Here is a 25,645-nt window from a genome sequence, read left to right as displayed (position 1 = left end):
CTGGCAGTCAGTTGGAACGCGTCTGGAGGGCAGTCCGGACCTGCCAGTCGGGGAGTTGCAATGCGGCACTAGTGCTGTCGGGTTGGAGCAGTGAGGTTTGCATCGACATGGCTCGCCCGACCATTGTCGCCACGCACCACTTGGGCCAGGCCAAGATCTTGGTGGATCGTCGGTCGAACGTCCAACCGGACAACGCGTTTTGGCTGTGTGTGCATCGACTCTCGATTTGTCTTCGAGCATGCCTAGTTACTGTTGTGTATCGTTCAGCTCTTCGTGCAAGTGCTTGACAGGTTGTGTGTGTAGTTCACTTTATGTCTACTGACAATGATTTTAATTGTTACGGCATTCTGAGTGGAGTCGGTCGGTTGTTGCGAACGAGGGGAGTTTTTCGCGCGGTGCAACCGGCTGGAGCCGCTGGCAGTCCCTGTGCAGTGTCGGGGCGTGTGTGGAGCTGTCCGATCGCTACGAGCTTCGTGGTTCGCCGACTCAGGACGTCAAAGTTGAGTAGTGGTTTCAACTACCCAAGCCACGTCTATTCATGTTGTGGTGGTTCGCTCCGGTGGTTTGCTGTTGGAGAGGTTTTCCGGTGAGCAACACCGACTGGTTCTACTGCTGAGATTTAGCCGCCATGCGGAGCAATTAACTGTTTCGGTCGACTACGGTTTGAGTGCACCAGTGGAATTTTCTGTCTTGTGGCCGTTAGGGTTCCGGTTACCTGCCCTGGCCACTAACGTAATTTCAGGCAGCGGCTTTTCCTCACCTGTTGTTGCTGTCCAACATGGTGTGTAATTTTGATAGCTAATACGTACTCCATTGTGGATTATCACGTTTGTAACATTGCCGGTTTGAGTTCTCATGTACCGATTGATGGGAAGAAAGTCGTTGTGGCCGGAGTGGCCGAGTGGTTCTAGGCGCTACAGTCTTCTTAAAATTTTGCAAAATTAATTTTTAAATTTATCTTTCAAGCTTAAACACTGCGACCTTCTGCCTTTAAAGATTATTGTAATATATTTGAAATTTTGAAGTTTGATTGTGGCCGTCAGCCATTGGTATTGCATCTTGCATATGTTGTTTCTTTAAATTATTTTACTGCTATCTTAATTGGATTTTTATCTTGTTGATTTTTAAGATTTCTTGTTGTTAAGCATGCTGTCTTTCTGCCTTTAAAAGTCTATGGTAATATATTCTAAGGTTCTGAAATTTAATTGTGGCCCTCAGACATTTGTGTTACACCTTGTATATGTTGCCTTTTGGGTTTTAAATTATTTTATTGCTATCTTAATTGAATTTTTGATTTTTTAAGATTTCTTGTTGGCCTTCTGCCTTTAAAGGTCTATGGTAATATATTCTAAAAATCTGGAAATTAATTGTGGCCCTCAGCCATTTGCATTGCACTTTGCGTATGTTGTTTTTTTAAATTGTTTTATTGCTATCTTAATTGAATTTTTATCTTGTTAAGATTTCTTGTTGGAGGCCTTCAGGAGTGAAAGAGTTGGTAAATTACGATAAATAACAATTAGAAGCAGAAACTGACTTCAATCCTTGGCCCTTTCCACAATCCTATTACCTGTTCTGCCCAGAGGGTTTAGCGGACGTTTCACCTGCTATAGCCATTCTGCATTTTATATTCTCTGAAAATCATCAGCTATTTTGCTACCCAAATAGCAAAACTCATATACTACTTTTAGTGTCTCATTTTCTAATTTAATCTCGTCAGCATCGCCTGATTAAAATTGACGGCATTCCATTACACTTGTTTTGCTTTTGTTTGTGTTCATCTTATGTACTCCTTTCAATATATTGTCTATTCCGTGCAACGGTTCTTCCGAGTCCTGTGCTGCCTCTGACAAGAATTAGAATGCCATCAGGAAACTTCAGTTTTTATATCTTCGCTATAACCTTTGCTTACTTTTCCAAATTTTTCTTTGGTTTCCTTTCCTGTTTGCCCAATACTGTTACTGAACAATTTTGTAACAAAATACGACATACAGCGTATAGCGTCGACATTCGCAATGTTTTCTAGATATATTCAATGCAATTCAGAATCAATGATAACTTGGGGTAAGAAATAAAGGAACAAACGAAATGCAGTTTCTCTATAACGCCGGCCGGAGTGGCCGTGCGTTTCTAGGCGCTACAGTCTGGAACCGCGTGACCGCTACGGTCGCAGGTTCGAATCCTACCTCGGGCATTGATGTGTGTGATCTCCTTAGGATAGTTAGGTTTAAGTAGTTCTAAGTTCTAGGGGACTGATAACCACAGCAGTTAAGTCCCATAGTGCTCAGAGCCATTTTTTGTCTCTATAACGATCCGCTTAAGACCAGGGGTCCCTAATACCGAAGGAGTCAGAATATGTCCCCGAACAAGGTCCAAAATTTTAGTTGCTTGGCGCAAATATAAATGATTGCAATTGAAAACAAGTCGAATTCCAAATTAGACTACGGAACGTAAACGAAGTGTACTTTTCCCTCCAAACTCTTGACATGGAAAACCAAGCTGAAACTCTACAGCGGTCATCAGGCCAGTATTGCTATACAGAGACGAAGCGTGGAGCATGACCAAAAAAGAAAGGCACCAACTCTCAGTTTTCGAAGATAAAGCGTGCAGAAAAGTCTTTGGGCCAACGTTTGACCAAGCAACACAAAGGTGGGTTTGGTGAACCGACGAGAAATAGTTAAGCTCGTCGACCAACCCTTTGTAGTGAACTCCGCCAAAGCAAGACATTTTGCGGTGGGCAGTCCATATTATCAGAATGAACCATGGCAGAATTGTCCGTCAAATATATGCCAAGAGGATGGAACGCGGAAGATCCTCAAGAAGCAGATGGCAAGAAGAGGTGAACTCAGACAGCAGAATGCTGGGTATCACTGAGTGGGAGGAAGCAGCACAAGACAAGAAGAACTAGAAGATGCAGAGAGAGCGGCTCAGGATCTTCACGTCCCAAAGAAGTCAACGGAGTGGGTGAGTGAGTGAGTGAGGGAGATGAGTCTTCCGGAAGAAACTTTTCGTTTCCTGACGTTTCGTCCACAGCTGCAGCTGCACTGGATGTCGTTGGAGGTGCTCCTGACGACGCTAAGTCTCGTCGACTGACGTGACGGACGTCTGTTAGCGACATAAATGCTGTGTAAAGTAGGCTTGGTCGAGTTTCCACGTGATCAGCGGAGATAATCTTTGCCAGAGATAAAACTCTATCAATTGTTGCCTGTCAAGGATAAAAACTTATCTACCGATAAAGTCGGATTCACGCACGCAACTAATGTGACGCCACAGCTTGTGGCTTTCTGTAGTAGCACTGTGAACTACGTAGTTGCACAGCTCTCAATATGGTGTCAACTGACATAATATGGGCCGATATCTATGTTATATGAGTTAAATACAAGGAAGACGAAACCTAAATGTTAGATCCGAAAATAGATTTCGCTCGGGGTTAAATCAGGGGCCACAAACACATTTACAAAAGAAATAACAACCGAAGACGAAAATGCTGTCTGCTATAGCAAACCTACCAATAGCTGGCATGCAAATACAGTACGAGTCTCTTTTTTAGTTACATAGTAAGTTTACTTATTTATTAATCAAAAAGTCTACGAAGGCTGTGGGCAGCATCACTGGGTTGAAACACACACAAACACACAGCTACAGAAAATCAAACTTCATATAGTTCCAGAAGCTGCGAGAATATACCTGCAGACCACTGTTTTGGCATTTTTCAGTAATGAAGTGAAAACACACTGAAATCGAATGGAGTGCATCAGCAATTATTCCAAGATTAACTGCGACAAAATGTTCGTGTTTCGAAATACCGCCACCAGAGACCAGTGCAGGAAGAAAAATGGCGTAACAAAGGACAACCGAGCTGAACTTTTTGTGGCATGACAAAAGTTCGTCTCTTAAGTTACACTACTGAAAATTGGGAGTTCACATATGCAACTACAGTATGCCACTACCTGTGGCGATACGTTTGTTCTGTGTGAATCCGGCTTAAGAAGCCATGAAACTCAGTAAGACATGGACAGTGGCACTGCAGAATCGACAGATTAGTTTTTATCCTTTACAGATGACAATCCATAGTTAAGTTCTATCTCTGACAAAGGTCATCTCTGTTGGTCACGTGTAAACTCGACCACGCCCACTTTACACAGTATTTATGTCTCCCTACGACGTTCGACGCATCAGTCGGCAAGACAGCGTGGGCAGGAACACCACCGCAGATGTCCAGCGCAGCTTCGGACGCAACGTCAGGAACCGAAAGGTTTCCTCGACCACGGCCATACAGTTCGGAAGACAATAACGAACATGACATCCCGTCGTGAAAAACCTTATTTCATCTTCCGAAATTTTGCGGTGAAATTCAGGTTCTCCCTATATACGAGAATGAGTCAAATGAAAACCTAAAATTTGTAATAACAAATCGAAATTTCGAGCTGTTATTCTTTAAGTTGGTAAGCGTGCTACAAACAGCGTGCAGAATGGCCTGTAGGTGGCAGCATAGTGCAGATGCATACATACCGTCGCACTCAAAAATGGTTCAAATGGCTCTGAGCACTATGGGACTTAACATCTATGGCCATCATTCCCCTAGAACTTAGAACTACTTAAACCTAACTAACCTAAGGACAGCACACAACACCCAGCCATCACGAGGCAGAGAAAATCCCTGACCCCGCCGGGAATCGAACCCGGGAACCCGGTCGTGGGAAGCGAGAACGCTACCGCACGACCACGAGATGCGGGCTACCGTCGCACTATCAGTATAAAGATGGCCACCCCACAAGCGACTTGCACCAGGGAAGAACAGCGTTCTGTTATTCGGTTTTTGCGTAGTGATGGTGTGAAACCTATGGAAATTCAGTACGGTGATGCATGTTTGTCACAGCAGCAAGTCTACGAATGGAGGAGGAAGTTCGCAAATGGTGTGACTTCAGTGGAAGATGTTTCTCGTCCAGGTCAGGCACAACGAGTTGTGACTCCACAGAACATTGCAGCAGTTGAAGCCATAGTGAAGGAAAACCGCCGAGTGACACTGATTGACATTGTAGCATGTTTACAGATTAGTCATGGGTCAGCACACCACACTGTGCGTGATGTGCTACAGTTTCACAAAGTGCCTGCAAGATTGATGCCACAGCAGCTGACTCCTGAAATGAGAGAACGATGTGTTGATGCTTGTGAAGAACTTCTTCGGCGCTTTGAACGAGAAGGTGATGGCTTCCTTGCAAGAATCGTTACTGGCGACGAAACCTGGGTTCACTTCCACCAACCGGAAACGAAGAGAGCGAGCAAGGAATGGTGCCATTCCTCATCACCAAAACCAAAGAAGTTTCGGACAGAATCATCAGCAGGGCAGGTTATGCTGACTCTCTTTTGGGACGAAAAAGGCGTCATTGTGGATCATTACATGCCTAGAGGGACCACCGTCAACAGTGCATCATACACAGATCTCGTAAAAACACATCTGCGGCCTGCAATCAAATCAAAGCGACGTGGATTGCTGTCAGCAGGTATCCTTTTTCAACATGACAATGCAAGGCCCCACACAGCCCGTACAACAGTTGCAACAATCACAGACCTGCATTTTGGGTGTCTTCCTCATCGAACATACTCACCAGACCTTGCCCCAAGTGATTTCCATATGTTTGGACCACTCAAAGACGCAATGGGAGGAAAGAAGTTCCGTTCTGATGAAGAGGTACGCCACGCGGTGCATGAGTGGTTGCGCGAACTACCAAAACAATTTTTTCTGAAGGAATTTATGCACTTTGTAAGCGTTGGAGGACTTGCATTGAGCGTGGAGGAGATTATGTTGAAAAGTGATACAGCTTTGTACCACTTCTGCACAATAAATGATATTTAAAGAAATATTTAAGGTGTTCATTTGACTCACCCTCGTAGTAAGACAGCACTTCGCTGTTCTCCTTCCTAAGTATGAACTTGTGCTACTAGGCAGCAATGAAAGGAGTCATCAATATGAAAAATGATGACAGTACAGAACAATACCGGCGCCGCAGCTGTTGTGTCGTGGGAGAACGTGACGCTACATGAACGTGGGATGGAAGCAGAGAAGAGAGATAGTGGACCGGCGGATGTCGGGATGACGCGCACGCCAGAGGCCGACAATAAAGTCGACCGCAGTGCCCCCGCCCCCGCCCACGCACTGCGTGCCACCTGCTACCCCCGCGCGTGACGTATTGATCCCGGCAGCCGCCGGCACAGCGCCACGCACGCACAATAATGGTTTAACAAATGACGCGGAAGGGCGTCCCTCTATTTTGGTAGCCAATAAAGGCTGTCTCCGCGCCACACCGCGTCGCGTCGAGTGTAATATCATCAGGCTGGGCATATTGCCGCCGAGGTCGCAGCCAGCCGCCGGAATTGATGGCGCTATTAATTTGGCAAATATTGCGGGTGGGGTCGCGCCCCCTCTGTGGAGACAGCCCAGGCTCCACGACTGCGCATCCCTTAGGCACCGGGCGTGGCAGATGCGTGACTGTGGAGCCTACGTTTCGAAATGACAGTGGGCCATCCAGATGACACGTGTTCATTGCAGTAGGAGACGTACAAGATCGTGAGTATGTGAAAGATTCGAATAGATGTTTCTCCGATTTCTTGCTGCCACAGATTTAAAGTTGCTTTTCACATACGTCACCTTTTAACTTTTACTGTTTTTCGCGTTTGCTAACTTTCGAACACATTTACTAACATAATTTGTACCCACTAGCCAATGTCTGTCGTGGGGAGCCCACAACGTTCAAATCATAGATTTGCTGCAAAATTTCAACACCTTTAGTAGTCCACTAGGACAATATAATGTACAAGTAGTACGGCGTACTACATAGGCTATTCCGAGAAAATCGCAAGAAAAGTTTTACGAATCAGAGATGTGTCGGTGCTTTGCGACCCTAAGTACAAGCTGGCGGCTGTCATATGGTTAGTGTTCAAGCTCCGTAATCAGTGGACCGCTACATTGAGTTCCGTTCATGTTTTAATTTATATGTATATATATTTTCAATCACACTCATATTATTTCAAACATATTACATATGGAAGTTAATGTGATGAGAAGACTCGTATATTTGCATGAGCTTTTATTGAATTGCCAATGTTATTTGGTTGTTTCCTAATTTTTAATATGGCAACAAATATTATATTTATAACTATCGACAAGTAAACGACCAAGCGGCTGAAGTTTTCCTGAAATCATATGTCTAAGGTGAAACTTCCTGGTAGATTAAAACTATGTGCCGGACCGAGACTCGAACTCGGGACCTTTGCCTTTCGAAGGCAACTGCTCTACCATCTGAGCTACCCAAGCACAACTCACGCCCCGTCCTCACAGCTTTACTACTGGCAGAAGTAAAGCTGTGATGACGGGGCGTGAGTCGTGCTTGGGTAGCTCAGATGGTAGAGCACTTGCCCGCGAAAGGCAAAGATCCCGAGTTCGAGTCTCGGTCCGGCGCACAGTTTTAATCTGCCAGGAAGTTTCATATCAGCGCACACTCCGCTGCAGAGTGAAAATCTCATTATGCCTAACGTGCTTTCCGAAATGCCTAATAGATCCAGCTGGGTAAGGTACCGAGAATTACTGTGCACCTGGACGCTTCGATCTGGAGACACAGGTTTTGAAGGACAACAGACAGGCTTGGACAGTCCAAGTTGATCATCGATAAATAAAGGTATAAATAACATTACTCAATTAAACAATGAGTTACAGTATGCTGGAATACTAGGGCAAAATACTATTAATCGTTGGATGTGCTTTCGACATTACTAATTGCAGTATAATGTTTTTCACACAGACACGGGAGATATAAATTAAAACGGCTCCTAATACATCGAATGAATACAGTTTTCCCGCAAGCATAAGGAATCTTCGGAGTTTCTAAGGAAAAACAAAGCTAGTTGACATTTTGAAAAATTTGTCCTTCTGTCGACAATTTGGTTACAAATCATGCTTAACGCAACATTTGCGTAAATATCGGCTCTAAAAATTGACGGTGTACAATTGAATGTATTTTAATAACATCGTCAGGCGAAACAATTTTTCGTTCGTTGTCAATCAAATATGAAAAAGTTTGTAGGCGCTTGATAAACTTTTTAACTTGCCTATGGAAATAGAAGTTGCACAATACACGTTGTAATAATAAAAATTAGTAAACAGACAAATAACATTGAAAGTTCAAAATTGTTCATGCTAATTCACATATCATTTTTTTTTTCATCGTATTATCTTTCAAATGTAATGTGTACGAAACAATATGACTAGCGTGGAAAAAAATATAAATAAAAAAAAGATGAGCGGATTCGATCCACGGATTATGGAGCTTGAATATTAACCACACGACTGCCGCCAGCACATGCTCGGGCCCGCAACGCACGAGTACATGACAGTTTCTCTTGCGATTTTCTCGAAATCGTCCAAGTAGTACGCCTTACGGCTCGCACGTTATGTTGACATAATGGACTACTAAAATTGTACGAAGTTTGAATTAAATCCGTGATCCGAATGTCGAGGCCTTCCCTTGTGAAGTGAAGACAGTCTTTGGTCAGTCGAGATCGTAGATGTATATGGGGAGCTGTCGCTACGTTCTTACGGTGTACATTACTTTGAAGCCGGCACTACAATACTGCAAGCCCCAAAACATTAGCAGGCTACTGTTTTGATTGCTTCCTGATCTTGATTTCTCTCCTGTTGACGCATAAGTTGTTTTAAATAGTAAATGTTGCAGTGCTTTCGTGAGTAACACAGCGTCAGGAAGGTATTTTCATACGTTTTTCTGGCCTTAAATTTATATTTTATATAATAACACGAGGCATTTATCCTCGTCAGTGTAGCTTTGTTTTGTTATACGTTTCGATTAGGCAAAAAGAGAAGTTTCTAACGTGGCAAGACTGCTTTCCTAATCTAGCATTTTTCCTTAATATGGACTGACGAAGCTCTTGTTCGGTTTATGTCATCTTCCCGAAAATACTGAGAACATATTTTTTCTATGTATGATCGGTTGAGCCGGCCGCGGTGGTCTCGCGGTTCTAGGCGCGCAGTCCGGAGCCGTGCGACTGCTACGGTCACAGGTTCGAATCCTGCCTCGGGCATGGATGTGTGTGATGTCCTTAGGTTAGTTAGGTTTAAGTAGTTCTAAGTTCTAGGGGACTGATGACCACAGCAGTTGAGTCCCATAGTGCTCAGAGCCATTTGAACCATTTTTTGATCGATTGAAATCTTCACTTCTCACAGCATTCAACCTGAGGACTTTTAGAGGTGGCTTGATAGAAAATCTAAAGTCGAATGACAGAAGAAAGGGTGTTTAATAAGTGATGCAACACTTTTTTTCCTGAAAGCAGGTTGGCTTTATTCAGGATTCCAAAACGCCGTATTATTCCCCATTCTCTTGGCTACAAAATTCCGTTTTTCAACCTAATCTCCGTTGAATGCGACGGCCTTAGGCCACCGTACTGTATGGGCCTCTAGGCCCCCGTGGTTCCACTCTTCTGGTCAATGTCGGAGACGTCTTGCGGCATCGCTAACCGCCCCATCGACGTACTGCTTCCCGCGAAGCGCTACCTTCATTGGGCCAAACAGGTAAAGTCGTAAGGTGCGAGATCAGAGTTACAGGAGCCGGCCGGTTTGTCCGAGCAGTTCTAGATGCTTCAGTGTGGAACCGCGCGACCGCTACGGTCGCAGATTCTAATCCTGTCTCGGGCATGGATATGTGTGATGTCCTTACGTTAGTTAGGTTTAAGTAGTTCTAACTTCTAGGGGACTGATGACCTCAGATGTTAAGTCCCATAGCGCTCAGAGCCATTTGAACCATTTTTTAGAGTTACAGGATGGATGAGGAAGAACGGTTGAATGAAGTTTTGTGAGCTCCTCTCGGATGTCAGCAATACCAACAGAAACGTCGAGTTGTGCGGCGATGTGTTTGTGATCCGTCGATTACTTCGAATGAGAGTGTCCGCACGTTCCAACTTTGCAGGAGTCACAGCTCCATGTGGCCGGCCTGTGCGCGGGATACAGAATACGTTTGGGCGATCCTGTTGCGGTGATGTCAGACGCCTAGCCCTACGACTCACCGTGCTTTCGTTCACTACCAGGTCTCTGCAGACACTCTGCAAGCGCCTGTGAATATCTGTTATGCTCTCATTTTCCACCAGACGAAACTCTCTGCTTGCAACGCACCTTCGTTACAGACGCCAGTTTAAAGGCTACATATAGCGCTGCCACCTATCGGAACTTCATGAAAGTAGAGGGGCTGAAGCAGGAATATTCCACCACGCCTCACAATAAATTGTAGACTTTTTCAACCGAAACTGACGGAGAAATAGAGTTTTGCAGTACTTATTGAACATCCCCCGTAAACCGCCTACAGTAAAAACAATCACTGCAATCAAAATTCATGTAAATACAAGAAAATACCACTTGGAACGAATACAGTGACGAACGACTGTAATCAGAATGATTAATACACTTGTAGATCGATCAAGCTGTAATTCTTAATGAAAACGCTTCCACCAGAAGAAAAGATTTGGTGCAATTAGTATGGTGGATGTCTGCTTCACATCTGCGACACCATGACAACTCCCGTTATTCTATGACCATGGTCAACATGTATAGCCTGAGTGATGTTCTTTGGCAAGCGAGTGTCTCGGCCAATAAGAGTTCAGCGTAGCCTGGGCCGGTGCAAACTTGCTGGCATTCGAACACGACAAAGAGTATTGGTCGGTGTCGAGTCTGGTGGACGTAATTGGACAGGTAGACTCGCGGTTGCTTCTTGGATCTGTACGTGCAAACCTGCAGTGAGATTTGCTTCCTGCATTGCTTACGAGCTACGAGTTACGCGGTATCGCTGTGCATAGCGCAGCTTAGCGTGTAATTTGTATGCAAGGACTTCCCGTCTCTCCTGCAATTATGAGTGATAGTATTCAGCTGTATGGTTCCACTCTCGATTAACGAGGGTCAGAATCTGGTTTCTCTAAATAGCACATCCAAATAATATTTCCAGTTGTTCTAACAGACGTACCTTCATAAAATCAAAAAGACTTAATATGTATTATATGAACAGACAGATTTCGTAGCCATAGTTATTTTATTTTTAAATATTTATTTTTAATTTATTCGTTGTATTTGTCAATTTAATTAATACTCAGATCACTGACAATACGTGATAAACTTCATCTTTGATCATGTCATGTTAAACTACATCTGTGAAGTGTTTTTAAAAAGTGTAAACAAATGCACACCTTGAGTGACGTGATGTGCCATGACAGAAAAGCTAAACCAACGTCTGCTAACGTTAAAAGATTAAAAATCCTCTACCTTGACTGTGCAATATGTTTTTCACTGTTTTCTTCTGTTCCTCATTATACAATTCCGCAACTGATTAGTGAAATACAAACCTTAACAACTAACCTTCTCGTAACAGGCACATACATTTCACTTCATTCAACAGCAGAAGTAAATTATGTATCAAGACGATACGCACGTGATGAAGGAAGCGTCTCGGGTAGCGGAGTTTGTGTGCCGTGCTAGGGTTTTTTATGTTAGAGAAATCCCCCCCTTGGGATCAGAGACGAATTGCCTCCCAATATTGAAGCTACATCAGCCGCAAAGTTCTCAGAGAATGCTCGTCCTCACATATCGGATGTAGAAAAGGTTAATATGATATTAGTAAACTGCAGCAGCATCCAAGGTAAGGTCCAGAATTAGTATCGCTAAAGGTTATAATCTCCAGATAATATTAAAAACAGAAAATTGGTTGAAACCGGAAGAGAACAGCAACGAAATCCTAAATTCAGGTCGGAATATTTAACCTAACGATAGGTTGGTCTCCAATGGTGGCGATGTATTTGCTGAAGTAAAGAACTCAATAACATCCAGCGATGTTATCACGGATCCCGAATGTGAATTAATCTGTGTGAAGTTTAGCGTTAAAAGTTCGTCATAAATGGTAATCGGATGTTTTTATGGACCGTCTGGATCAGGAGCTGTAGTGATACAACTCCAGATTGAACTTAAGGAGCCGGCCGAAGTGGCCGCGCGGTTCTGGCGCTGCAGTCTGGAACCGCGAGACCGCTACGGTCGCAGTTTCGAATCCTGCCTCGGGCATGGATGTGTGTGACGTCCTTAGGTTAGTTAGGTTTAACTAGTTCTAAGTTCTAGGGGACTAATGACCTTAGCAGTTGAGTCCCATAGTGCTCAGAGCCATTTTTTTTTTAACTTAAGGACTACCGTTAGTAATTTCCTGATATGCTGTTGGTAATGGGGGTGACTTCAAGTTGCGTGATATAGACTGGGAGAGTCATGCTGCCGAAACTGGTACCAGAGACAGGGATTTGTGTGACTTCATTCTGAATATCTTGTCCGAAAATTACTTTGAGCAGACAGTTATAGAACCAAATCGTCAAGGAAACATCTTAGGCCTCATAGCAACAAACACGCGTGAACTTACCGAATCACTTAATTTAGAAGAAGGTATTAGTGATCATAAGGCTGTGATAGCAATTATGAGTACGGGTTTTTACAAGGAATGTTACGAAAGGTAGGAAGATAGTTTTGCTTAGTGATAGGATACAAATTGCAGAGTATCTGAGTAGTCAGCATCAAATATTCATTGATGAGGACAAATAGAAAAAAATCAATATGCTTAGACAAGTATGTTCCATACAAGGTCTTAAGGGATGGGGAAAACCCACCGTGATTTAATAGCCCTGTTAGAAAACTGCTCCGTGAACAAAAAGATCTTCATCTCAAATTCGAAAGAAGTCAAAATCTAATTGAAAAATAAAAGTTGCACGAAGCGAAAATGAGCATAGGGAAAGCAATGAGAAAGCGTTCAATGACTCTGAAAGTAAAATTTTGTCACCCGATCTAAGTAAAAGCCCTAAGAGGTTTAGATGTAAAGTCAGTAAGAAGTTAGAAATCATCTTTTCATTACTCAGGCACCATACTGGCACTGAAACGGAAAATAAACCAGAGAGAAAGCCGAAATACTGAATTCGGTCTTTCGAAATTCCTTCGACACCGAAGATCGTACCTCGGTGCCTCGACGAACGTTGAAATGGCAGATATTGACATAACAGAAAGTAACTACAATGGCTTAGTACTAGAGTGGCATCAGGAAAGGATGAGACACATTTAAGATTCTACAGAGATTATGCGAAAGAGCATGCTCCCCTTCTAGCAACAGTTTATGACCAGATCATTGGAACGAAGAAGGGTACTCTAATCATAATGTATTATAATTAACTTTGAACGGTTACGTAAATAATGTAGTCGTTTCAGTCTATTACGACAGTAGAAAAATATTGTAAAGGAGATAAAGTGTGTAAAAATGCTTCATTTCTTGCAACTAAAGTCAGTGTGTTTTCATATGTTCTAGAAAAACCAGTATTGTAACGAGCTGTACAAGTGTTCACCCAAGGGCGGCAAAGACTATCTATGCGCCAGTGGCTGTCAGCAGCAACACGCGCCAGAGATCATCCTAGGAAAGCTGACCGCTGTACAACGAAACGACAGCCACAAGAAAATATATATTGATTGTTAAAGAATAATGGTGGCGTCCTAGGTTTGTCTAGATTTATGGCGTAGCTATGGTTTTGTGGAAAGAAGAAGTTAGTCACTATCGAGGAACCGAAGACTACGTGAACATGATTCGACTGCATGAGGGTCGAGACGCATTTACGTGTGTCGCTATCGATATTTTGCTAGGAGAATTTGGTATAGAATATCAAGACAGTTGGAGATTTTCCGTGAATTTTGCTGAAAAGATTTTGGAAGCTTATAATGAGTAGATTTAGAGTTTTAAATGTAAGATTAGGCAACGCAGTAACGATACTAGGGCACAATCAATGGAACAATTTGATGAACTTTATTTGAAAGTAGCTCCTCGTAATTTTGTTTTGTACTTCAAGTGTGGGCAAGCAGACTTTCAGTGACGGGCTTAATGTAGCGCTGCTGGTACTCTATATTAGACAGAAGATTGGTATTTCTGTGTCATAGGTACGACCGTAAATGAAAGTTTTAATGTCAGCAGTTGTGTCTGGCGAGGTCCGGTTTTGCTTCCTGTGATAGTTTGTTGCACACGTCAAAGGATTTGGGTGTTGCGTACAGTTCGGAGATTTTGAGATAAGCACCCTCTAAGGTAGTTGAGTGTTAGCTATATGTGTATATTTGTAGAAGCTAGTGTTACTACGAGGTAATAACTTGTATACTGTAGGGTATTCAATAATCGAGCGTCGATCTCGAGTTTATTTTTATCATAGGATCAAGTACAGGAACAAACGGACTGAAAGTGAATTGTGATTACAGGCAAATTTAGTGACGCAAGTATAGAGATTCCCTTGCCCTAGCTGAACTATTTGAAGACGGAAAATCCAACTGCTACCATTACTCTATTAGTACATGACGAGTGACATTCTATTAGATTTGTAGTGAGTACGCGAGTCGTCAACACCTGAAGTGGTTCAGATCTTGAAAATCTGATTTTAAGTTGAGCTTGAAAGTGGTGGTGGCGCATAGGTTTTAAGTTACTCTTTTTTTTCTTTAATTTCTATCTCGTTCAGTGTGGGGATTAGAGTTTAGATAACTTGCTCACATAAATGTTTACCTATTTACAGATCTGGCTCATTTTAAAGCACTAAAAATAAACCCAGTCCCCGTATTATCATTTTACCCGCTATTCTTAAGAAAGTGAAAGAGAATAATCCGATTTAGAACCTTGAAAAGGGGAGTAATAAACAGTTGAGAGTCTAGTCATGTGACTTACAACAAGTAGAGCAAGCACACTCGAGTCAGCGATATAATACAAATAAATGAAGAGTCGTTAAAAAGAAATGTGAGAAGTATTCTATCAAAGTTTAACGGCGCGAAGTTAAAAAACATTTTAGCTGACAATTATGAACCAATACAGAAAGGTTTACTTAGGAAACAATTCTGATTTAGTACAAGACTATCTTTAAAAATTTTTAGCAGAAATAAATAACTGCTCTTCATTTCCATGGTAACAAATACAGCTTTGGCCTGAGACGCCTACTGCTTTATAAAAATAATTAAATGCAGAACTTTTTTCATATATTTTGGAATGCATAAGCACTGAAATTAAGAATTGGGATTAATTAACTGAAATAATTTAATGCCAAGTGCAACGTTGACGTTATGAGAGTAACGAATTAAGAGATATCAATATTACGTGATAGAGTACGACTGTCAAGTATAGTTTTCATTAATAGTACCAGAATGAAAATTTCTCTCTGCAGCGGAGTGTGCGCTGATTCATATCATTCATTCCGGAAACATTCCCTTGGCAGTAGCTGAGCAGCATCTTTTCTTCCAGGAGTGTTAGTTCTGCAAGATTCGCAGGAGAGATTCTGTGAACTTTGTAAGGTAGGAGTGCTGATTGTTTTCAGAATTGCTCACACTGTGTTTCAAAGCGCCTGTTGTTTTCTGAGAGGTTTGATTGATGTCTGTTGCGCCTCTCCACGATTATTAGCAGTTTATTGCATCTTTATTTTTTTCTCAATTTCCTGTTGTACTCGGTTGGGGTGATGCCTGAACGTTTTTTCAGGGCTAGATACGTCGATACTCTTAGGCGGCAATTCCGACACGGTGGAGTATCTAGCGACTCGAAAAAACCGCCAGTCATTCCCGTTTACAAGAAGGGTTGTACGACAGAGGCATACAATTACAGATCTAATCGTTGACGTCAGTCTCTTGTAGAATTATGGAACATATTTTATATTAAAGAATTATTACGTTCGTGGAGAACGAAAATCGCCTGTATAAAAATCAACAAGCTGTAAGCTTATTTGTCCGTCGCTGACATAGAAGATCTCAAACCTTCTTTCCTTCCCGTGGAGTGACTAGGGCACATGTAAAGCTTGCTGGGAGATGTTAAATGTTAGCTACAATGAAGACGACAATGCGATTGTAATACTGGCATTTAATTTTGATATTTCTCATAATTAACAAAAATTACAAAAATTTGAATTTTCTTTGACCACCCACACACTCCTGAGAATGGCACATTAACTAATTTGCAATTACGCTCCCCAGTTACCGGCAGCTACCTCGCAAGGATAACTACGAGATCAAGAATACTAGATAAGTTGTTGGAAGTGGTTAAGCGTTGGTGAAAATCTCGCTTCTGACCACACAAAGAGCTCTAAGCGCAGAACTCTGCATGGAACGAGCGTTGGTGCAATGCTGCGATACAGACCGTTTATCTCCAGCGCCGAACCTCGTCTTGTAGACCTAAAAAAAGTGCGCAATTCTACACTTATAGTGAAGGCAATCACTCAGACTGGCCCTATGTTCAGGATACCGATAATTCGGATGGCCCTGCCATCTCCGAATCACAGCACTTCCAGTCTGAGGTAATCTCAATTGGAAGTTGATTCTCAAAGTTCCACCCCACAGGACAGCACAAATCCTGCAAGTTAGAAATTATATGCCAACTTTGTTTTGACAAAACCCGTAACTCGAATACGAGGCAAATCCCTCTCTGCACAGAGGAACAATTCGCGTCTTAGATCTCACGGGATTAGTCCTAATTCGCCGACGTCCACTTCGAAGTCCGCTCCCTTCGAAGACGATGGCCAAAACGCCGTCTCCAAGTCCGTACCGCTCGATGGCTGAAGGCGAAGCCCTTTCTCACCAGAATTCTCCCGTCTTCCACGCGTACGAAAACGCGGCGGAAGAATACTCAGTTTCTGCCAATGTCGAACGCTCTAACATCTCCGAAATCCCTCCAACGCCATTTTTGAGATTCTACCCAATGATCGTGTCTGTCATATCGCCCGTAGGCAAACGAAATTCCCGTTTTCGCCACGTGCTTCCCAGCACAGGTGGCTCCGGAGGCCGAGCTTCCCGCAAAGGCGCCGTATTGTCCCGCGTTTCCGGTGACCGCTACCTGCCGACCACGGCGGCCCGGCTAGCTACGGCCAGCTGCAGACTTTATATTCTACAATTCTCAACTTCGACACTTTTCACCAACGCTTTACGTTAGTAACTTAATCATGCAGATATGCAGGGAATACTACTCGAGAGTACCTCATATTCATCATAAGTCAATAAAGTCATGACCTGATGCCCTTGCCAGTCACTTTATTGTTAATACTAATGTTGAAAAGCTATCGTGAAGTGCCCAAATCCTGGCACCTTACAATGCATTTCGCAAACAGAGATCTTGCGAAACTCAGCTCGCTCTTTTCCTCAGGTTGATGTCGTGTTCCTTGGCTTCAGGAAGGCATCTGACACCGTCACGCACTGCTGTTTGGCGAAAAAAAAAAAAAAACCACGACCTTATCGAGTATCGGACCAGTTTTGCGAGTTGGATACAAGGTTTTCTTGTAGACAGAACTCAACATGGCGCTCCTAACGGAACAAACTCTTAATTTATGGAGTATCTCAAAGAAGTGTGATAGGTAAGTTACTCCTAACAATGTATATAAATGATCTAGAAAGCATCGTATGCTCTAAGATTGTTCGCAGACGATTCGCTTGCGTATAACAAAGTAGCAACGCCAGAAGACAGCATCGATTCGCAGAACGACCTGCAGATAATGGACGAATGGTGCAGGCTTTGGCACTTGATCCTGAACGTAAATAAATGTAACATATTGCGCATAGATAGGAAAAGAAAGCCACTACTGTACAGTTAATGGTGAGAGACTGCTGGATACAGTATCTACCGTAAAATATCTAGGAGTAACTATCCAGAGCCCCGCCCGGTTAGCCGTGCAGTCTCACGCATGGCTTTTCGGACTGGGAAGGAGCGCCGAGTCCCCGCCACGAATCCGCGCGGCGGACTTCTGTCGAGGGTCTGGTGAGCTGGGCAGTCTGTGGATGGTTTTAGGCGGTTTTCCATCCGCCTCGGGGAATGCGGGCTGGTTCCCCTTATTCCGCCTCACCTACACTGTGTCGGCGATTGCTGCGCAAACAAGTGCGCCACGTACGCTTACACCACCATTACTCTACCAATCAAACATAGGGCTTGGTTCAAATGGCTCTGAGCACTATGGGACTCAACTGCTGTGGTTATCAGTCCCCTAGAACTTAGAACTACTTAAACCTAACTAACCTAAGGACATCACACACATCCATGCCCGAGGCAGGATTCGAACCTGCGACCGTAGCAGTCCCACGGTTCCGGACTGCGCGCCTAGAACCGCGAGACCACCGCGGCCGGCCAAACATAGGGGTTACACTCGTCTAGAGTGAGTCGTTTCCTGGGGGGAGGGGGGGTCCTCGGGGGCCGAACTACACAATAACAGTAAAATACAACTATCCAGAGCGACCTTAAGTGGAACGACGACCTAAAACAAATAGCAGGAAAATCAAATGCCAGACTGAGGTTCATAGGAAGAATCTTAAGGGAATGTAATTCATCCACGAAGGAAGTGGCTTACAAGTCGCTTCTTCGACTGATTCCTGAGCATCGTTCATCAATATGGGATCATTACCAGGTAGGACTGATAGAATAGATAGAAAAGATCCAACGAGAGCGAAATGTCCGCCATGGAATAATATGGCACCCACCGGCCTGCGTCTGCGGCGCGGAGCATACACCACCGGAGAAAAATAGTAGACCTGGAAAGACTACGTCCATTTCGATCGGATGATGGTTTATGCCACCTGGGGTAGAAGTTGTACTAATAATAGTTTCAACGTCGTTCGGCAACAGATAGCGTTGTGGCGTAGCTACTAGAGCGCCATTGGCGTCCACCCTTTAATAGGGAAGCTCACAGGCAGAAGGCTCAGTGTGGTGCAGACGTGTGAAGCAAACAGGCAACCATGCCACTGAGAGGCACTCCTGCTTCCCAGAGCCAACTGAGCGAGTTTGAAAAGTGTCAAATTTTAGCCTTCCGAAGTCCTTTCGGAGAATTGCCGCACAAGGATGAACGTGTTGCGTCAGTTCTGCAACGATGCTGGTATCAGTGGTCACGTGAACATTCTCAAACCAGTAGACGAGGTTCCGGATGTGCACGTAGCACAGAGGCCCGCCAGCATCGTGGTATTGCAAGGGCAGCAGTGATAGATGGTACAGCTACCATAGGACAGATAAGAGGACTTAACGAGCCCAGACATATCAACGCGAACTGTTACGAACCAGTTATTAGTAATGGGACTACGGGCAAGCGCACCTTTACCCGTCTTCCACTCATGCCACAGCCGTCGACGTGCACGGCCCGACAGATGCTGTCAGAGGATCACTTGGAAGATGGAATGGCGCACCGTGGTCTTCATCCATGAAAGCAAATAGTTCCTGCACGCAAATGATGGTCGTTTGCGTTTACGACGTAGACCTGGTGAGCGTTGACTCGTAGAGTGCATTTCTACAAGACACAATGGCTCCACCATAGGCCCTATGTTCTGCGGCGCAATAAGCTACAACTGTCGTTCACCTTTGGCGGTTATAACCAGCGTTCGGTACATCCATATTGTATTTAGACCCGTTATTTTGTCGTTCTTGCAACAGAACGGTGAGCCGCGCGGGATTAGCCGAGCGGTCTAGGGGGCTCCAGTCATGGGCTGTGCGGCTGGTCCCGACGAAGGTTCGAGTCCTTCCTCGGGCATGGATATGTGTTTGTTTGTCCTTAGGATAATTTAGGTTAAGTAGTGTGTAAGCTTAGGGACTGATGACCTCAGCAATTAAGTCCCATAAGATTTCACACACATTTGAACATTTTGAACAGGAGGGTGATGTATTCCTCCAACAGGCTAATGCTCGCCCACAAACTGCCTGTGCAACTCAACGTGCTCTGCAAGGGATGACAGCAACGTCCCTGCCCAGTAGGATCTACGAGCTTGTCTCCAATAGAGCATGTGTGGGATATGATGGGACAAGAAATGACTCGTGCGACTTGTCAATCAACAACTCTTACAGAACTACGTGAAGAAGTCGAGCAGATGCCTCATAACGTATCACAGCATAGTATTCGCCATCTGTACGATCGACTGGATGCCAGAATCAGCGCTTGCATTGCCGCCTGTGAAGGCTACACCACGTACTAATATGGATGTTTCAGTATGGGTAGCCAGCCGCTGTGGCCGAGCGGCTCTAGGCGCTTCAGTCCGGTACCGTGCTGCTGCTACGGTCGCAGGTTCGAGTCTTGCCTCGGGCAGGGATGTGTGTGATGTCCTTAGGTTAGTTAGGTTTGGTTCAAATGGCTCTGAGCACTATGGGACTTAACATCTATGTTCATCAGTCCCCTAGAACTTAGAACTACTTAAACCTAACTAACCTAAGGACATCACACAACACTCAGTCATCACGAGGCGGAGAAAATGCCTGACCCCGCCGGGAATCGAACCCGGGAACCCGGGCGTGGGAAGCGAGAACGCTACCGCACGATCACGAGCTGCGGACTTTAGTTAGGTTTAAGTAGTTCTAAGTCTAGGGGACTGATGACCTCAGTTGTTAAGTCCCATAGTGCTTAGAGCCATTTGAACCATTTGAACCAGTATGGGTCGATACCTGGTATCTCAGAACCGGTTATGCTATTGATCTGTAAATGGAATCATTTCAGATGCTCCATATCCACAGTTGTAACAATAAATCTTGAAGTAATAGGAAACCTCTAAAAGGATGTACTTTTTTTTTTATTTCCGGCATTGTATTTCGAGACGCAGTTCGAATGGATGACGGCGTGTACTCAAAAACGTTCGATCTGGAGCAAGCGGAAACATGATTCATTAGACCACGGTCCAATGCCGATGATTCGTTGCCTAACGCAACCGTAGTTCGCGATGATATCATTTGGCCAACATGGAAACACTTAGGGTTTATCATCTGCGCAGCGCCACGTTCAACACTGAGTGCTGAAAGGTGTGCTCCGAAACATTTGTGCCTGCTTGCACCAGCATTCTCCTCTATCGTCAGATATAACACAGATCGCTGTCTGTCCTGCTTTACACAACGGGCAAGCTTCCAACCTCCGCGTTCTGCGATCAAGCGTGGACACCCAACACTTTGTCACCCACTCTCCTTGGTTTCACTGTCCTTCAGCCACTTTCCACAGATACGACAGTGGCACGCGAACAGCCGACCAGTTTCCCCGTTCCTTAGAGGCTCGTTCCCAGCCTCCAGGATACAACCATCTTCTGATCGTCAGAGTCGGTTATATCAGTGGATTTCCCCATTTGCGGCCCTTACACCACTAAAATGATGCCCTTCCGTCTCTGCTGCGCTTATATACAGGGTGATCAAAAAGTCAGCATAAATTTGAAAACTGAATAAATCACGAAATAATGTAGATAGAGAGGTACAAATTGACACACGTGCTTGGAATGACATGGGGTTTTATTAGAACCAAAAAAATACAAACGTTCAAAAAATGTCCGACAGATGGTGCTTCATCTGATCAGAATAGCAATAATTAGCATAACAAAGTAAGACAAAGCAAAGATGATGTTCTTTACAGGAAATGCTCAATATGTCCGCCATAATTCCTCAACAATAGCTGTAATCGAGGAATAATGTTGTGAACAGCACTGTAAAGTATGTCCGGAGTTATGGTGAGGCATTGCGTCGGATGTTGTCTTTCAGCATCCATAGAGATGTCGGTCGATCACGATACACTTCCGACTTCAGGTAACCCCAAAGCCAAAAACCGCACGGACTGAGGTCTGGGGACCTGGGAGGCCAAGCATGACGAAAGTGGCGGCTGAGCACACGATCTTCACCAAACGACGCAATAGATCTTCACGCATCTAGCAATATGGGGTGTTTTTTTTTTTTTTTTGCTTCTAATAAAACCCCATGTCATTCCAAGCATGTGTGTCAATTTTTATCTCTCTATCTACATTATTCCGTGGTTTATTAAGTTTTCAAATTTATACTGACTTTTTGATCACCCGGTACTTTCCTTATCGCGTCACGTGCCCTCTAGGCCACGAGGCAGCATTCAGTCCCACCGTAGACAGTGGTTATAGTGTTTCGTCGAGAAAGAAATGAATCGTCTTTCGGCCTCGTATGAAAATCTGATAGCTGTTGGGCCCTAATTCGGATAGCCATGGCCTCAGCGTCGCTGGTGTTTATACTCTGTCCAGTCACGTTAAAGTGACCACCTGCCAAAAGTCTGAACTACCACCTTTTGCAGTGCAAGATGTGCAGGAAGAGAGTCAGCGAGATTCTGCAAATCTACAGACATGGATGTCCAAGCATGGTGACACTAGTGCCGTGACCAGTTGCGCTAAGTTTCTCGGTTGAGAATCCATGGCGCGAACAGCCCGATCGAGGTGGTCCCACGAATTATCGATGGATTTTAATCGGGGGATATTGGTGGCCAGGGGAGTACGGTAAAATCATCCTACAACTCTTCGAACCACGCGCGTACACTGCGAGCTGCGTGTCATGTTGCACTATCCTTCTGGTGGATGCAATCGTGCCGAAGAAAACAAGCTGCATGTAGGGATGAACATAGTCACCAAGTATAAATGCATACTCGTGTTGATATATTGTGCCTTTTAGACTGGCAAGATCAATCAGAGAATGGCACGGAAACATTCCCCAGATCATAGCGCTCGCTCATTCGGTCTCGATTCTTCCGGCTGGATTCTTACGTCGTGTTTGCATTCGGTCGTTTCAAGCCGTAGACGCCAATGGCCGTCTATCATCTGAAAAGGCCACCTGTCGCAACTCAATGGACGTCCAGTTGTGGTACCGGCGCGAAAATTTCAGCCTTCGTCACCGATGAATAGCAGTCAGCTTCTGTGCAGTGAGCCAGGCTCCTACTGCGGAGGCCCGTAAGCCGAATGATCGTTGAGGAGATACTGTTGGTACCCCTTGGTTCATCTAGCGGGTCGGTCCCTAAACGTTGCACGTCTGCTCGCTGGTACACATCTCCGACTTCGTTGTTCATGCCTGTCATCTATGACCCATGATGCACCAAAATTGCGACGGCGCCGGATTTAGATAGCGCAGTTTTCCATGCACAGTGTACTCAAACCACGGCAGCATGTCAATGGTTTAGAAACATCAGTTTCGGTAATGCTTCCACCCTTCAATGATCACGCCCTTTTCGACATCAGACTGATCGCTCGTTTCCGCATTACGACAACGACTGCAGTGGTGCCCATCCACAGCAGCCTCAAGCTGTGTAACCGAAGCCATCATAGCCTGAAGCTGAGAGCGAAGTATCACCAACTCGGCTCGCATCCGCACACAGTAGTCGCAGTCCCTGTCCATACTAAAGACTGTGGAAAACTAAACTATGCAGATAAACGGACTATCAGCACGAGCTGCGCAACTCTACTGTCGACTGGGTCTAATAATACGCAGATATTCAAAAACGTAACTACCGAAGCACTCAGATGAAACTAAATAATTCGCCCCTGATTAGAAACTTGTAATATGTCACAAAATCGGTTTACATTCCGACGCAAACGAAAAAATGAGAACTGTGGCTACTAGACATTAAATTTACACGCAGAAACTCAAGAAACTAAAGTATTTAAAGCACACAGATGATATAATAAAATTCGCTCCTAGTTAGGAACTCGTAAAAGTCACAAAAGCAGTTACTTCCCTGTTGCTGCGTCTGTCTCGGTCGGCTACTACTGCCTGACGTATGTGTGAGTCCTTTACCACTTCGACAGCCAGTGGTTTTCCTGACGAAGGCAATAGTGAACATTGTCAGAACCATGGATTTTTATAAAGAATTTCGCGTTAAGAGCACCGAGGACAACTAGTACATAAATGGAATTTGTCAACTCATGACTTGGACCAGACAAAACGCGACACCGAATAAAGTATTTGGTCTTCGAAGTTCTCATCTCCCACGTAAATTTGCGATGAGATGAGACATGACTTCCAACGTTGCACACCTGTGTGGACAATGAGATATCCACACGAAAAATATCAGAAAGAGCGCTGGAGTGTGCCTTAGAATATAATTCTTAAAGTGTACGAAGTAAAGCCTTTCTGCACTTCTCTCTATGTTGCTGGTGAAAGTTTTGTTGTATTCTTCCTCCAGTGATTAGAAACGTTAGCTGGCTGAGTATCGAATCATACTGTTCTGCAAGACGATCCCTCAGTCGGTACTCGATTACTGATCTCTTCCGGCCAAAAGAGGATTCAGTGATTTTCGTGTCAGTGTTTACGTGCAGCTGCAATAGTTGCATCTTTTCTAAATCTACAGTCTCCATCGCAAGGGGTAATATTGTTACGAATAACAAATTTGCATTGAGCCTCCGTAATTGAAGAACACTGCTGTGTTCTTCCTTGATGCATCAAGAGCTTTTCGTAGGCAGACACAATACATCTGCAACATAAAAATAGTACATCAATGATATATTTGGATAGTAGATTGAAGAAAGTTTTGCAGTTAGTGTGGAGATATTTGAGGGAATTATTAGCGAGTTTTGCACACTATCACTTTTGTTAGAGAGCTTCGCCGTGGGGCATCAAATATTCGTGAGAATTTTCGCGCATGCGATCACGCCTAGTGCCGCACCAACTCCATAATACAACTTCATTCCTTCTTGGTATTCTGAAATTTATCAGAATTTTGCGTGAAAAATAGAAAGAAAAAGACACAATATTATAGCAATATGAAAAACATAAAAAAAAAAACGACGGACGTTCAATAAGTAATACAATTTTTTTTTTCTGAAAGCAAGTTGGTTTTATTCGTGATTCCTACACATTATATTATTCCCCATTCTTTCGGCTATAAAATTTCTATTTTGCAACATTTGTATTGAATTGTATTGTATGTTAACTGGGGGACCTAGAAACGACGGAGAGGCTCCGTCCCCGCCGCAACCGCAGTGGTCCAAAACCCCACGACGACTAACGCAGTCCACATCACCCCTTCCCCGCCCCACACCGAACCCAGGGTTATTGTGCGGTTCAGCCCCCAGCGGACCCCCCAGGAAACGTCTCACACCAGACGAGTGTAGCCCCTATGTTTGCCTGGTAGAGTAATGGTGGTGTACGCCTAGGTGGAGAACTTGTTTGCGCAGCAATTGCCGACATAGTGTAGCTCAGGCGGAATAAGGGGAACCAGCCTGCATTCGCCGAGGCAGATGGAAAACCGCCTAAAAACCATCCACAGATTGGCCGGCTCACCGGACCTCGACACAAGTCCGCCGGGCGGGTTCGTGCCGGGGACCAGGCGCTCCTTCCCGCCCGGAAAGCCGTGCGTTACTGGGAGGACCTGTATACCCACATGGTAGCACTCTACTGGTCTGCGTCGAGGCCAGCGTCTTGCTGCATCAGTAACCTCCGCATCACCCACGTACTGCTTCCCGCGGAGTGTATTCTTCATTGGACCAAACAGGTCGAAGTTGGGAGGTGCGAGATCCGGGCTGTAGGGTGGATAAGGAGGAACAGTCCAGTGAAGTTCTGTGAGCTCCTCTAGAGTGCGCAGACTTGTGTGAGGCCAAGCGTTGTCGTGGAGAAGGATAAGTACGTTTGCACTCTTTGTGGCGACGAACATGCTAAGTCGTTTCTTCGATTAGACAAGGGTAGCACCATAGACTTCAGAGTTAATCATTGTACCATGAGGGAGGACATCAAACAGAATAACCCTTTCAGGTGCTTTTGTTCAATACTAGGTCTCCGTAGACATTTTGCAAGTGCCTATGAATATCTGCGATGCTCTGGTTTTAAGCCAAAATAAACTGAATGACAGCTCTCTGCTTGAAACA

General features: G+C 44.4%; 1 non-coding gene across 1 annotated transcript; it reads right to left on the bottom strand.

The window, feature by feature from the left end:
* Window positions 1–7,238: 7,238 nt before the first annotated feature.
* Window positions 7,239–7,313, bottom strand: Trnas-cga (transfer RNA serine (anticodon CGA)). Its single transcript has one exon. It is a non-coding gene; the product is annotated as a tRNA-Ser (tRNA).
* Window positions 7,314–25,645: the final 18,332 nt, after the last annotated feature.

The sequence above is a fragment of the Schistocerca nitens genome, chromosome 9, assembly GCF_023898315.1.
Source record: "Schistocerca nitens isolate TAMUIC-IGC-003100 chromosome 9, iqSchNite1.1, whole genome shotgun sequence".
NCBI lineage: Eukaryota > Metazoa > Arthropoda > Insecta > Orthoptera > Acrididae > Schistocerca > Schistocerca nitens.
The sequence above is the reverse complement of the archived record's forward strand: the minus strand, read 5'-3'. Positions and strand labels throughout refer to the sequence as shown.